The sequence below is a fragment of the Triticum urartu genome, chromosome 5A, assembly GCF_056163025.1.
Source record: "Triticum urartu cultivar PI428250 chromosome 5A, HENAU_Tu73, whole genome shotgun sequence".
Taxonomy (NCBI): Eukaryota; Viridiplantae; Streptophyta; class Magnoliopsida; order Poales; family Poaceae; genus Triticum; species Triticum urartu.
The window spans coordinates 22,609,329-22,624,846 of record NC_141877.1 but is presented as its reverse complement, the minus strand read 5'-3'; the positions used below and the strand labels follow the sequence as shown (position 1 = coordinate 22,624,846).

The 15,518-nt window shown below is 43.5% G+C and overlaps 1 pseudogene; it reads right to left on the bottom strand.

Moving 5' to 3' along the window:
* Positions 1 to 13,611: 13,611 nt before the first annotated feature.
* Positions 13,612 to 14,052, bottom strand: LOC147967622 (secreted RxLR effector protein 161 pseudogene; annotated as a pseudogene).
* Between the last annotated feature and the right edge of the window lie 1,466 nt (positions 14,053 to 15,518).

Genomic DNA, 15,518 nt, shown 5'->3' with positions numbered 1-15,518 from the left:
ATAACATGAACATGTAAGAATTGCAATATTCGGGATGACTAGAGTAACTTATAGGCTGAATCCCGATGAATTGATTCTTCATCAAAATAAGAACGCACCTACAATTTCTTAGCAGTGAGCTAACATGTTCTCAAAAGAAGACAACTCAAGGTGATGCTACAGAGATGAATGATGAGGCCTTCAGGTGCCTGAAGCTAACTTGTTCTAGATCTAAACGCAGGCCAAGCATTAGACGAACCCGCTTTGGAGAAAAACGTCGCTAGTCTAATGCGACCTCGATTAAGATCAGATAGTTCACGGTCCTACTACTATTGAGTTTTGGACAATAGAACTATCAACCACTTAAGAAGACAAACCATCACGTAGCTAACATATCAATCTCGTGACAAACAAACAATTGGCTTGAGAGTTGAGAGCACCCTACAATTGTTTCCATGTCAAATATAAAGTTGACTTGGACTCTTTGGTTGGCGGATTTGGCATGTGCTCTTTTTGTATTTATCTTTCTTAGCATGTTGATGTTTATACGATCTCCCAGGATAATATAGGTGCCTTTTGGTTCCTCCTTGTCCTCGTGACCCCCGCGGTTCCTCCACATTGTCATCACCAGTGGTTTCCCGGTGTGGCGTGGTTCCTCCATACGATCCACCTCGTCCATCCACCCACCCTGACCTCCGGCTGTCTGGCGTCCTCCCGACGGTGGAGCCTCATCCCGGCAAAGCCTCGTCCACTCGAGCTGGTCATGGGGATGCTGGTGGTGGTAGATTCGGGCCTCCCCTTGCTAGATCTGGCAAGAGGCCGTTGGTAGCAGTTGCCGGTGGTGGGGCCACTACTATAGGCTAGTGCTATTAATCCCCCCTATCGCACACAAGAGAAAAAAATGTGTGTGATTGATGCATCACATACAATATATAAATAAAATTGTGTGTCGAAAACAAAAAATGTGTACGAAGCTGGAATCATCACAAGGGAGAGGAAGGAACTACCTGTTGATGGGCATGGCCAAGTCAGAAGCTAAGGGAGAGAGCAGATCACTAGTGAGGTAGCTAACCTGCGCCGAGCAAGACCTGAGAATAGGAATCCATGGATGACTTGGCCGCAACGCTGGAGGACTCCATGGAGTTCGAGTTCGCCTCAGCCATGCACCCCTTAACCGAATGTGCATTTTCCATACTCCCATGTAGCTACACCTTCTATCTAGGCCATCAAATTTGCACCAAGATCCGTGTTTTATATATTGCTACCGTTGGTTCAAGTACTAGTGGGTAAACCCGTTATGGGTATATATATGGCAGTAAGCAAAAGTAATGGCAAGCATGCGTGCATGCATGGAAACTATTTATGGTTTCAATACTAATGGATACTCATCAATGCATAAAAGTTACCAAATTAGAGTGCATGTACGTGTACTATGGTATAGGGAAAACGCTTCGAAAGTACAATGGTAAAAATTATTGGAGGTATGTGATAATCATACCTGTTATTATATTACTCGAGTATCCGTACCTCAAATACATCTCTATCGGGTAATGTTGTATAGTTCTTCATATTTATTGTAATGTACATATCATCTATCGAGGTATTTAGTTTACATACATGTATCCACCTATCAAAAATTAGTTTCATTTATGGGTATATATCAATAAATTTCACATCAAGGTATGTACATACACATAAATATTTTTGAGTATGCATTTTTTCAGGGACTTCAGTATGCACCAACAGATATCATGGTTGGGTATTCAACCTTCGTTTTGTTTAGAATAACTGAGATATATCCATTTTTTATTAGTTATAATACCTCGGCTATGTCTAAATTTTTAGTACATATAATACCTCGGGTATATGTATATTTTCATTAGGTATAATACTTCTGGTATGTGTGTATTTTATTCGATATAATGGCCCCGGGTATGTGTATATTTTTATTAGGTATAATACATTAGTTCTGTGTATTTTCATTGGGTATAACACCAATACGTATATTTTTTATCACGGTCTAATAATATGTACACATGGGTATCTGTTATTAGACCATAATATTAGGTATAATACCAACCAACTATAATATAACGGTCTAATAACATTTACACGTGTGTATCTCGGGTACATGTACCACCTATTAAAAATCTGATATGTCTTGGTATATACAAAGATAATTCACATTGAGGTATATACATACAGTGAAATATCTTGAGTATGTACTATTTTTTTGTAGGGATATGAGTATATACCCATGTATGAGTGTTCAGAGTATTTTAACAAGACTATAGTAAAATTCTTAATAAAATAAATCTTTATGAGGCAATCAATCGTGTGCATTAGTTTTGGAAACCAATATGCAATTAATGGCCGTGAGTACTAGTGCATGCAAGCACAAAATGGAAAGTAAATTATTTGGAAGGCACTAGTGATTATTTATATGTAGAAAATGCGTTAACGGGTTGGATCCAAACAAGGAGCCCAGGCACCTAGGTGCCCCATATATATTTGCGTCAGAAATAAGACAAAAGTTACGGAACGTGAAATTACGGTGCATTGATGGTAAAATAGAGGGGGGTGAAGAATAACTATTCCTCACCCAAGGTGACAAATATATATATATATATATAGAGAGAGAGAGAGAGAGAGTTCTTGTTTCTTTCAAACAAGAGAATATTTGACCTTGAAACTTTGCAGGTCAATGATATACAAGTGTCACTCTTGTGCATAAAATGTTTTCGTCTTTTTATGAACATAAATTTGTCAAAATTCAAATTTTAAATAAGTTTCATCATTTTAAAATACTTCTGTTCCTCCAAATTCTGAGAAGGTTTCTACACGTGGTAGTACTAGTGTGATGTTGATCTGCAAAGTTTCAAGTTCAAATGTTATTTTATTTGGGGGAAACAGAAAAAAAGAAGTTTGTCACAACTTTTCAGATTAAAACTCCTCACAGTTCCCGAAGATCGACAAAGCTAGCATGTGATCGGGTGGGAAGTAGAGAATCAGGAGAGGTTGGTGGTTGTGTGCACTAAGGACATCATAAGGGCGTCATCTGCAGATCATAGAGCCACATCAAGAAGGAAGCGGGGAAAAAATTAACAGTGGCACGGTATTTTTTTATATATAGTTAAGGTTTTTGGTAGATTTTTATTTATTTATTAAAGTAGTTGTCATGGGAAGAGAAAAATGAAAAGGTTTTATGTTACATGCAAAGGTGGGTAATTGGCTCAAATTTCTATTTCTATTAGTAAGAGCAGGTGGTCGTGATTTAGTGATGTATCAAATAGACTGTTAGATGTTACTGATTTTTTGTAGGATTTTCTAGTCTATTTCTCTTTTTTATGGTTGGCCCGCAATGTACTTTTAACTATTATACTCATATAAAGGATGCTGGTGTACCCGCCTACAAGGGCTCTTGGTGGGCGAACAGCACGTCCGAGCAATCCATTGCTTGGCGGCATGTCGTGGGGGATACTTGGGGTGCTCCGTGCCGTCTGATCCGCCCGAGCGGCACGGACCTATGCGACGCGGCTGAGTGGTCCATGACGGGTGGACCATCCAGCACGCCCGGGGCCACCACAATTGGGCGGTTCCCGTCGTGCCCACAAGTGAGGGACCACGCGCTTTCTTGCGCGTGAAGCCATGCTTGTGCCCACCTTGCGGCGTGTACGCCCTGCGCTGGGCTGGTCCAGACGCAATGGGTAGGGGTTCGTTGTGGTCGCATCACCGACTGGTGCTTGGGGCTTGTTTTCGCATATATCTTTATCCCCACGCGGGCACGTGTGTGGAGTGAGCACTGCTTGCTCCGGCTTTGCATCCAACCAGTTATGCGCTGGCTCTACATCTAGTTAATTGTGCGCCGCCCGTTCAGCTGGCCGTGACACCGGTTTAGCCGGCTGTGCGGACGCCCAGTTAGTCGGTTGTGCGAGATGTGTGGCATAGTGGATAGTCATGCGTTCGGATAAGGTTGGCATGTCGGTTTTCCATGGTCCCTTCGCATCCTCTGCGGAAAACGAACGCTGCTAGATCGGGACCTAACAGCAGCATGCGCTCGTCGAACGCTGCTAGTTTCTACCTTACCAGCAGTGTTCGACCTGTGCTCCGCTAGTATCCTCTTACCAGCGACGTCCTACTAGCAGTGCACCGACCAAACAATGCCAGTGAGCAATTATACGCGCCAATAATTGGGGGTCTTGTACTAGTGCATAGTCCAAGGCATTCCATAGAGGTTTGTAGTTTTGACATTTATTTGCTTGATTCTTGACATTTATTTGCTTGATTCTAGTGATCTTCCATGACATGGATTATTCTCTCTTCGTCCACCTTGCTCTTGGAAAATATACTGAAGGACCGTATGGTTTATTACCTTCCAACTTGTTGTAAATGCAAGTTCAGGGTCAATGAAAAATCTTTTTCTCGTAAGCTATGCATGATAAAAAGATCTCTGAAAATCCTCCCACCATGTGCCCATATTAGCAATAAATGTTTTATGGTCCAGTGTCATTCAATATTACACTATGGTGCACCATGCAGATATGCATGTGTTTTCATTGATTTCAGCACTCCCCTTACAAGGTTGAGCACAGTTTACACTCTAGAGCACTTCATAAGAGGCCTATATATACCTCACAAGTTCAAGCTTCTTCCTGTGTAATACTCCTTCAATATGAGATTGGAAGAGGAATAAATAGTCGAAGAGCGGAAAGAATGGGAACACAGAGGAAACTATAGAAACAGAGGTGGATATTTTTGTCATTGTTTCCCCTTGCCTTCCCATTCTAGTTGTTCTTTGGCTCTCCTTCCCCTTCCATTAACCTTGTGAGGAAGTGTTTCCATGATGAACGCTTAGTAAATTGTAATTTGTAAAGCTTAAATCATGAGGCCTTGAGAGAGAATATGGAAAAGGAAGCCATGAGTATCTCAGAGTGGTGGGCATGAGAACATGGAGGAAAGCCTAGATTTCTTGGCCACTTAATTTAGGAGCAAAGACTGTTTTGTGTTTTCCTGATGCGTCCCATGCCTATTGTTCTCAGGTATTCATTCATTTTTCCTATTTGCTTGTGTAATTATTTTAACAAATGTGTGCATTTGGATTTATATGATGGGGAAGTGATGGGAAATCAGGAAGAGGAAGAAATGAGCATGTAAGAGCATTGGGCATGGGCACATGGAGGAAGGCCTAAACTAGTGTGACCCTATCCAACTAGGGTCCAATATTTGTTTTGGAATTTCCCCGATGCCTCCCATGCCTATTGTTCTTAGGTGTTCCTTCCTCTCCCTTAGGTGCATAAAATGTTGTCAACAGAGTAACAAAGATACATCTTCGTGGCTTCAATTTTAGTTTCTGGTTGTGCTTCTATTTTACTTGTATTGCTTTGTTCCTTTCACTGGTTTTGTGATAACTTAGGTTCCTTTTTCATGGTTCATCGATCATTGGCAGGTGGCTGGTGGCATCCTAATTGGTGAAAATCCACGATGAACGGTGCGGCGGTTGCTTCCGGTGGCCGATGCGGGCTGCCATGAGGCCCTAGTTTTACGATGTGGCAGTTCAGTCAGCGGAATCACACATCGACTGGGTGCGCCAGCTCCTAGTCTGAGGTGTCTCCTCGGCTTCGATCGTTCTCTTCTTCATTTCTCATGTCTTGTACGTATAACTAGGCTGCCATATGCTATATAAATCCATATAAGAGCTTAGGCCAACTCTAGCCAATCCACTAAAAAATAGAGGAGGATTTGGTCGAGTAAATTTAGTGGAGTAAACTTTTACCCCTCTATAGGTGGCCACACATAGCCGATCCCCTAAACATAGTGGAGCAAATAAATTGCATAGGTTTTGTGTCCTAGGCGCATAAACTTCAAACACTTCACAATATATATCGCAAAACATTCAAATTTAAAATGCATAACATAATCATTAACAAGCATATAGTTTCATCATTGTGATTTTCAAATTAAAACATGCATAGTTCATCCAAAGGGCATCACTTCAAACACAAAGTTTGATCGAAAATCATCACAAACAAAGCATGTGTATGTTGTGGATCGAGCATCTTCTTCTTCTTCTTCTTCTTCTTCTTCTTCGCAGCCTCCTCGGCGAGGGTCGACGCTGCAGCCATCAGTTTTCTAGCTCTCTTGCTGATGGTGGGTGGCCAATCGTCGCCAGAGAGGCAGTCGCCAGTCTGGTGGACTTTGGCGCGGTTGGAGCCGGTGCTTGTGGCCGGTGGAGCTTTTTCATTCCTAACATTTTTTTGGTGTGGGGGTGGTTTCGTGCGGCGACAAGCCGGCGATGGTGGCTGAAGCGTCTTGGCTATCCATTCTGATAACTGGGCAGTCGTCGGTGGCAACGGCAGCACCTAGGGGTGGCAGCAGCGAGAATGGCAAAAATGTGATGGCGGGAGAAAGAGGCGCGCAGCTTTTACTCGACTACGCAAGCGCCAAGTATATTTATGTAGCTTGGAGGGGCTTTTAGGCGGGGCAGTAAAAATTATCCTCCCTTATACAAAGGATCTACAAGCAGACAAGCAGTGACCATGAGAACAGAGGAAAGCACAAAAAGTTCCATCTAAAATTAGTTGCTGAGGTTTATTATTTTCTCTTATTTTCTTGCACAATATCCTTGGTAGACAAACAAGAGACAACTTCATTGTTGATTTGACCTTTTTGGATTGCATGATTTCTTGGCCCATTGAATAAAAGGCAATTTCAACTTTCAGGGTTCAGTTGGTTTGTCGCTTTTTTACTGTATGGAAAGTAAGCACTAGGTGTTATTTATTCATTCGCATGCTCGAAGCCCTGCATATGCTATTCCTAGATCAATAACATGAGTTACTAGCTATTAACTAGTGGCACAATGGCTCATGAATGGCGATGCCGTATCTTGGTAATATATGAAATAGTGAAATAAATTATAGGATTGGTAAGATGCCAACCAGTAGTCAACCCTATTTATTTTTTAACTGAACCTTTAGGAATTTCTTCCTATATAGTAGTTCTGTAAAATTTTCAGATTGTTATGTACAAAAGGGAAATATAGCCATCCCTAATGAGATACTTTTTTAAGAAAAATGCATAACGTATTTGAAGTTAGCACATATGAAACGCCACATTCTAATGTTGACTGTAAACAAGTGTGGTTCCTATGCAGTATGAATGAACATTGACACATGATAAATGCACATATAAGTATACTATGAAGATATTACGACATTGATACTATAGAGCTACTTGATGCTAAGAGAGCAAGTAATACACAAGCTCTAAACAAGAGTCTGGACAAATCGTGGAAGGGAATATGACAACATAACACCAACATGTAAGAATTGCAATTGTTAGGATAACTAGAGTAACTTATAGGCTGAATCCCGATGAATTAACTCTTCATCAAAATAAGAACTCTCAGACAATTTCTTAGCAATGAGCTAACATGTTCTCAAAACAAGACAACTCGGGGTGATAGTACCGAGATGAATGATGAGGCCTTCAGTTGCCTGAAGCTAACTTGTTCTAGCTCTAAACAAAGATCAAGCATTAGATGGACCCACTCTGGAGAAAAACATCGTTAGTCTAATTCTACCTCGATTCAGATCAGATAGTTCACGGTCCTACTACTATTGAGTATTGACCAACATAACTATCAACCACTTAAGAAGACAAACCTTCACGTAGCTAACATGTCAATTTTGTGACAAACTAACAATTGTTCTTGAGAGTTGAGAGCACCCTACAATTTTTTCCATGTCAAATATGGAATTGCCTGGAAATCTTGGTTGGCGGTTATTTGCTATGTACTCTTCCTGTATTTATCTTTCTTAGCATGTTAATGTTTATAGCATCTCCCAGCATAGTATAGTTGCCTTTTGATTCCTCCTTGCCCTCGTGACTCCCGCAGTTCCTCCATATCGTCATCACCAGTAGTTGCCTGGTGTGGCATGGTTCCTCCCTACGATCCACCTCGTCCATCCACCCACCCTAACCCCACCTGTCCGGCGTCCTCCCAATAGTGGAGCCTCATCCCCGCCAGGCCTCGTCTTCTCAGGTTGGAGCCTAACCCCGACCTGTAGGGATGCTGATAGGGGTAGATTGGGGCCTCCCGTTGGTAGATCTGGCCTGTGGCAGTTGGTGGAAGTTGTCGGTGCTGGAGCCACTAGTACAGACTAGTGCTATTAATCCCCCTATCGAACATGATACGGAAAAATTGTGTGTGATTAATGCATCAAATAAAATATATAAATAAAACTATGTGTCGAAAACAAAAATGTGTGTGAAGCTGGAATCATCACACACACATAGTCCGGAAAAACTGTGTGAAATATTGCACATATTTCACGCAATGACGCAAATGAACTGTGTTCGATAAATTTTGTATCACACACACCTTTATTACATGACCTGTGTGTGATGTATTGCACATGATTAGGCAAATGAAATTGTGTGCGATGAGTTCAACTATCACACAAGATTCTATTATAAATTGTGTGCGACATTGTTCCACGTTAATATCAAAACAATCGTGTGTGCTATTGCAAAATTGTACAGGGGTGGATAAGAGCACCAGTCGGTCCACATGTCTTCTATTAGCTTGGCATGAAGGACTGGGATGGACTGACCTGGTTTCCGCCGGTGCGCTCGGGCGTGATTACCATTGATCCAGTTCCGGAGGTAGATAGACCCTTCCTTTTTCCCAAAGGTGACACTGGGTATCAAACCCATGGAAATGATGCTAATTGAAAGGCGATCCTTGCAACCTTTTATTGTTGTAAAGAATTCAGCTTCCTAGAAAAAAATCACACAAGTTTTGGAGACAAAACAATTATAGGAAAATAGGCCAGGGTTAATGTCTTAACTTGCAACCATATACTTGCACTTGGAAATTTCATCTAAATATTCAGCATGGTCTTGGTAGACACCATTATTATGTGTTGTTAATGTGTATATGTGGGGGATGCATCCTCTTAACCCCGTGATGGATCAACAACTTGCATTGTAAAACTGTTCCATCTATTGAACGAAATGATACATGGACTTGCGTATTCTCTAATACAAAAAATATAGCTCATCTAAAAGTAGATATCACATGTAGGCATATACTACAATTGGCACCAAATCATCAAATATAGCATATGCATGTCTAAAACAATACATGATTCCAAATTGTAAAGGTTCATTATAAATTAGTCCAGTTATTAGCACAACAATATCAAGTAATTTTGGTACCGGAATATAGGAGAAATCTTGTACCATGCGAGGGTACATACTGAGTGAACTAGAGTAAGAATGTGAGATATCAAATTTTAACAAGCTTTGAATTACTGTCAGTATATTTGGCAGTAAAGATCGACTGAGAACTCTAGCGTATATGGAAAACTATAGAATGATTACACTTTTATCATTGTCAGTACTAAGTGCATATTGCATAAAATGCATTACCGCTATCTTATTACTTCTAGATCTTTTTTTCAAAACACCACCCCATATATTGATTAAAATAAAACATTGTTACAATAATTCGTTACAGCATACACCATGAGGGCGGAACACTACTACTAAAAAGAGTCCCATCAGAAAGGTTATCAAAACTAAACATAGCTAACTCATGCGCCACCACATTTGCCTTCCTACTTATCTTAACCAATTTAAAACTTTGAAGAAGTTTTGTGATGCTCGGCGCTTCTTTCTCCAGATCAACCAGAGGGTGTCTGTCAAGGAGATAATTCGCCAGGAAAAAACATACACAAAGGAACAATCACTTACCAGAATAATCGATCAATGTCTGATTTCTTATCTGAAGTTAATATTAGATGTTTCTCAACCAATCAACACATCCCGGAAGTTATCAGACAAAAAGAAATTTCATGCAATTTATCGACAATCATTTGATACAATGATATGTTCCTTAGTTCAAGGCATTCCATAATGGTTCATAATTGTGACATTTGTTTGCTTGGTTCTGGTGATCTTCCATCACATGGAATATTCTCTCTTTGTCTACCTTACTCTCATAAAATATACTGAAGGACTGTATGGTTGATTGCCTTTCCACTTCCTGTAAATGCAAGTTGAGGGTCAAGGACAAATCTTTTTTGTTCTTTAATTGTAAATGAGAAAATATCTCCCGGTATCCTCCATCCACGTGCCCATGATAGCAATAGATGTTCGATGGCCAGTGTCATTCATTGATACACTATGGTGTGCCATGTAGATATGTGTGTGTTTTCATTGATTTCAACATTTCCACTCACAAGATTTACTGTTTACACTAGAGCCCTTCATAAGAGGCCTATATATACCTCATGAGTTCAAGCTTCTTCCTCTGGAATTTTAGAATCATACTCCTTCAAGGTGAGCTAGGAAGAGGAATAAATAGTCTAAGAGCAGTGAGAATGGGAACATAGAGGAAACCCTGAGCTATCCATCTGCACCTCTAGAATCAGAGGTGGATATATAACTTAGTGTTTCCCCATGCCTCCCATTCCTACTGTTCTTAGGTTCTCCTTCCCCTTCCTGTTACCTCAGGAAAACGTTTCCGTGCTGAAAGCTTATAATAAATTTGCGTATGTAATGTTTAGGTCATGAGGTCTTGAGAGCGAGTAAGGAAAAGGAAGCCATGAGTATCTCAGAGCAGTGGGCGTGGGAACATGGAGGAAATCCTAGACTTCTTGGCCTCTAAATTGAGGGGCCAAGACTGTTTTGTATTTTCCCAATGCCTCTCATGCCTATTACTCTTAGATATTCCTTCCGTTTCCTATTTGCTTGCCCAATTATCGAAACAACTGTGTACATTTAGGTTTAGATAATGGGGACGTGAAGGCAAGTGGAAGAGGAAGAAAATTAGCATTTAAGAGCATTGGACATGGGGACATGGAGGAAGGCCTAAACTAGTGTGTCTCTCTACAACTAGGGTCCAACATTTTTTCAGAATTTTCTCGATGCCTCCCATGCCTATTATTCTTAGGTGCTCCTTCCTCTCCCTTTTGATCTGCAAAAACTGTTGTGGAAGAAGTGACAATAGATATCTTCCAATGCAGTGACTTTCACATATTTTAGCCAAAGGCATTAACATGGACAGTTCCAATGCAGTGACTTTGACAACAAAAATCGCATAACATATAAACAATCTATCACGGAAACAAGAACAACCAATTATAATTGTAGATGACAAAGAGGAACGACGACTGAAGAAGGGAACTCACTGTACAGTCACTTTGTGCATTTTAAATCCAAACAGGAAAACCATACCGAAAATAAACCGAACCAAGCCAATTTTATGGTTTTTTGTTTAGGTATAGTATGAACTTTCCATACCGTTTTGAATTTCTGTTTTTATGGTACATGTTGAAAAACCGAACGGTTTACCGAATAAACCAAAGTAAAAAAATATTTATATTTCTTGAGACAAACAACCATACAAGTTGTTATTTTTCTTGTATAGGAGCCATATTTCTTACTAAGTACGTCCATTGTACTTGTAACATAGTCATTTTTATCTTAAAAATTGCTAAGCACGTCCTTAACCATCAAGGCATGAATACATGCATGCATATATACCTTAGAGCACCTACAGTTGGGCTCCCCAAATCGCCCTCAAACGCCCGAGCGGGCTTACCGGTCAGTGACCGGTCATAAAAAACCATCCCAGCCGGGCGCCTCCAATGCCCGGCCTGACCGGCACCCCTCATGTCCAGCCCAAATCCATCCCCAGACCTGCCGGATCCATTTGCTCTATCCTCTTTGCTTCCTCCTCTGCCATTCCTAGCCTCTACATTCCCAGCTCCGGTAGAGCAGACCTCTCTCTCTTGTCCTTGCCGCAGGGGACATCGTCGCCAGCCCGGACGCCATCACGGTATGTCCGGCTACTCTCTGGCTTCGCCTTGCGCTTGATGTGTTAGACACATTGTCTGACTGAATTTTTGGTGATTTCATTATGAAAAACGATGGGTTCTGATGCTTCGTCAGACGATGAGTATGGACCAACGGAGCTTGATCAGATGACTGGAGATGAGTTCTTCGATTCCTCGGATTTGGATGAAGAAGTGGATATGATCATGCTCATGAGCACGCAAGACGAAATGGACCGGCAAGTGGAGCATATTCTCAACTGCAAGGACTCAATCAAAAGGAGAAGAGTGATCAATCGGGATAGGGTGTCCGGAGCATGGTTGTTGCAGAGTGACTACTTTGCTCTGAAGCCTACACTTTCCACGATGATCCACGATTTCGTCACCGTTTTAGCATGCGAAAACCAATGTTTTTGCGCATTGTGGAGGGAGTGGAGGAAAACGATGACTACTTCAAGCTTACAAGGGATTTTTTGCGGTCAACTTTCTTTCTCTGCCAAGCAAAAGTGCATGACTGCTCTGAGGATGCTCGCACTTGGTACTGCCGCAGATGCCATTGGTGAGATGGTCAGGATGAGGGAGAGCACACGAGTGAAGACTACTGTCAAGTTTGCCCGCGCCATGGTGCAGGTGTTTGGAGCTGAGTATCTCAGAGAACCAAATGCGTAGGACACGGAGAAGTTGTTGGCTATTGGAGAGGCTAGTGGGTTTTTGGAAATGCTCGGATCAATTGATTGCATGCATTGGCAATGGAAAAAACCGCCCCTAAGGTTTGCGAGGAACGTATCAAGGTCACACCAAAGAGGCCACCATCATACTAAAAGCAGTGGCATCACATGACTTATGGATTTGGCATGCTTTCTTTGGAATGTCGGGTTCTCACAACGACATCAACGGGCTTCAAAGATCTCCAGTGTTCAGGAGGCTTTGTAATGGGGAATCACTGTCGTGCAACTACACCATCAAGGGCCGAGACTACAACATGGGATACTATCTAGCCGATGACATTATCCTCATTGGGCGGCATTTGTGAAGACCATATCCGAACCACATGGAAGGAAACAGAGCCACTTTGCAACAATGCAGGAAGCGGCTAGGAAGGATGTGGAGAGGGCATTTGAAGTGCTTCAAGCTTGTTGGGGAATTGTTCGTGGGGCTGCAATGATGTGGGAATCTGAAACTTTATGGCAGGTCATGACATGTTGTGTTATTTTGTACAATATGATTGTCGAGGAAACCTAGCTATCTAGCCCGGCCAGTCTACTGCGATCCGAATACACCGCGCCAGCCCACGATGTCCGTATTCTAGCTCGCCACACTGACTGGGCAAAGGCAATACAGAAAACGAGTGCGGGGCAATCGTGCACACAACTCGGCCCCATGGCTGATCCTACGTGCATGCTGTATGTGCACATCACATCAACACACACACAGCTTATTCAAACGAAAAAACTACCAACGTCACCTGGAGCTTACTGAGCTAACAATTCTCCCCCTTAAGCTCCAGCGTTCTTGCCGATCTCCCTGACTCCTAGCCTTTGCCGCATCTCCACATGGCGTACGCGACCCAGTGCCTTTGTCAGCATATCCGCAAGTTGATCCACTGTTCCAATATGGTCTAGCTCCAGCCGCCCTTCTTCCACACACTCCCATATGAAGTGAAACTTCACATCTATGTGTTTGCTTCTGTCGTGGTAGATGGGATTCTTTGCAAGTGCAATAGCTTATTTGTTGTCCACCAAAAGCTTGAACTTGGTTAGGGTTTTACCCTTCATTTCAGTGAGCAAGCGGCTCAACCAAAGCCCTGACAGGTTGCTGCTGCAGCTGCTACATACTCAGCTTCACAAGAACTGATGGCCACCACCTTTTGCTTCTGTGAAGTCCATGAAATAGGATTCCCATCGAAGAAGAATACCTGACCGGATGTGCTCTTCGTGTCTCCAACATCGCTGGCGTGATCACTATCATTGTAGCCCAGCAGATCACCTGCCCCTCCTCGAGTGTAGTAGCAGCCATAATTGAGAGTGGTCTGAATGTATAGTAGGATCTGCTTCACTGCCAACCAGTGTGTCACAGTCGGCTTCTCCATGAACCTACTCACCATGCCTACTGAGTAAGTGATGTCAGGCCTGGTGTGTGTCAGATATCTCAAACTCCCAATGACGCTGCGACAGAGAGAGGGATCAAAGGGTTTTGCACCATCTTCCTTCCTCAACTTGAGTCTGCACTCCATTGGTGTGTGAGAGCCATTACACCCTGCCATACCACCCACCTCAAGTATTTTCTCTACATAACCACGCTGACTCAATGTGATTGAGCGCTCTGACTGAACCACCTCAATCCCCAAGTAGTAGCTTAGAAGGCCGAGATCGCTCATCTTGAATAGACTCTACATTTGCTCCTTGAACTGAATGATGTGATCCTTGTCAGTGCCAGTAATGATCAAGTCATCCACATACACCCCCACCAGCAAGTACGAGTGCGCATCTCCCCTCCTGTAAATTGCATGCTCCAGAGGGCTGCGAGTGAACCCAAGTGCATCCAGAGTCTCATGAAGTTTTGCATACCAGGCCCTTGGTACTTGGCGCGGGCCATATAGTGCCTTCGATAGCTTCAGCACCTGATTCTCCTTCCCAGCAACGACATAGCCCGGTGGCTGCCCAACATACACCTCCTCCATGAGTTCACCATTGAGGAATGCTGATTTTACATCCATGTGGTGCACCTCCCATCCCGACTGCGCGGCGAGCGCGAGGAAGAGACGGACAGTCTCCATTCGAGCCACGGGCGCGAACACCTCATCAAAGTCCACGTCCTCCCTCTGTGCATATCCCTTTACCACCAGTCAAGCCTTGTGCTTGATGACATTTCCGTTGGGGTCGCGCTTCACCTTGTAAACCCACTTGATCCCGATCGCTTTGTGTCCACGCGGGAGCACAGCGAGCTCCCAGGTGGAGTTATCGGTAATGGAGTCCATCTCAGCATCCATGGCCTCCTTCCACGCGGCGTCCTCGAGCTTCATGCACATTGGCTGGCTCTTCAGTGCTCAGTAGGCAGTGCAGCATCGCCTCATGCACTGCCTCCCCCTCAGTCTCGTCCATGATGCACGAGACATGACGATAGCGTATGTCGCCTGTGTCCACGTCTCGCCTATTTTCGTCGTGACTGAGCGGCGTGGCCCAGTGGATGTCTCTGCCAAGAGTATTGGGCGTGGACGGTGTGGGCGTGGTCGCCGCGGGCGAGGTCGCAGCGGGGGATGGTCAAGTGTTGGATGCCGCCTTGCTCACAGTAGAGTCTGAATTCGACAGAGTTAAAATCGCCGCCGCGGTCCGACCTGAAGGCACGCAGTTTGCACTGGCCTCCACCATGGCCTGGACTTCTTGAAGCGAGCGTGTGCCTCGTCCTTGGAGTTCAACAGCTCGAGCCACATGTACCGACTATAATCATCAACCACCAACAGAAAATATTCGTTACCTGCCGGCATCGTGGGCTTGATGGGGCCGCAAAGATCGGTGTGGACGAGCTCTAGGCCGCGCTCTGCATGGTGCGCACTGGCCAGCGGTGAAGGCGTTCGGTGCTGCTTCCCCAAGGCACAGCCGTTGCAGTACTCCTCTGCCCAATCGATCACGGGCATACCCCACACCATCTCCTTAGTCGCCATGGCCCGGAGCGCGCAAAAGTGGAGGTGCCCCATGCGTG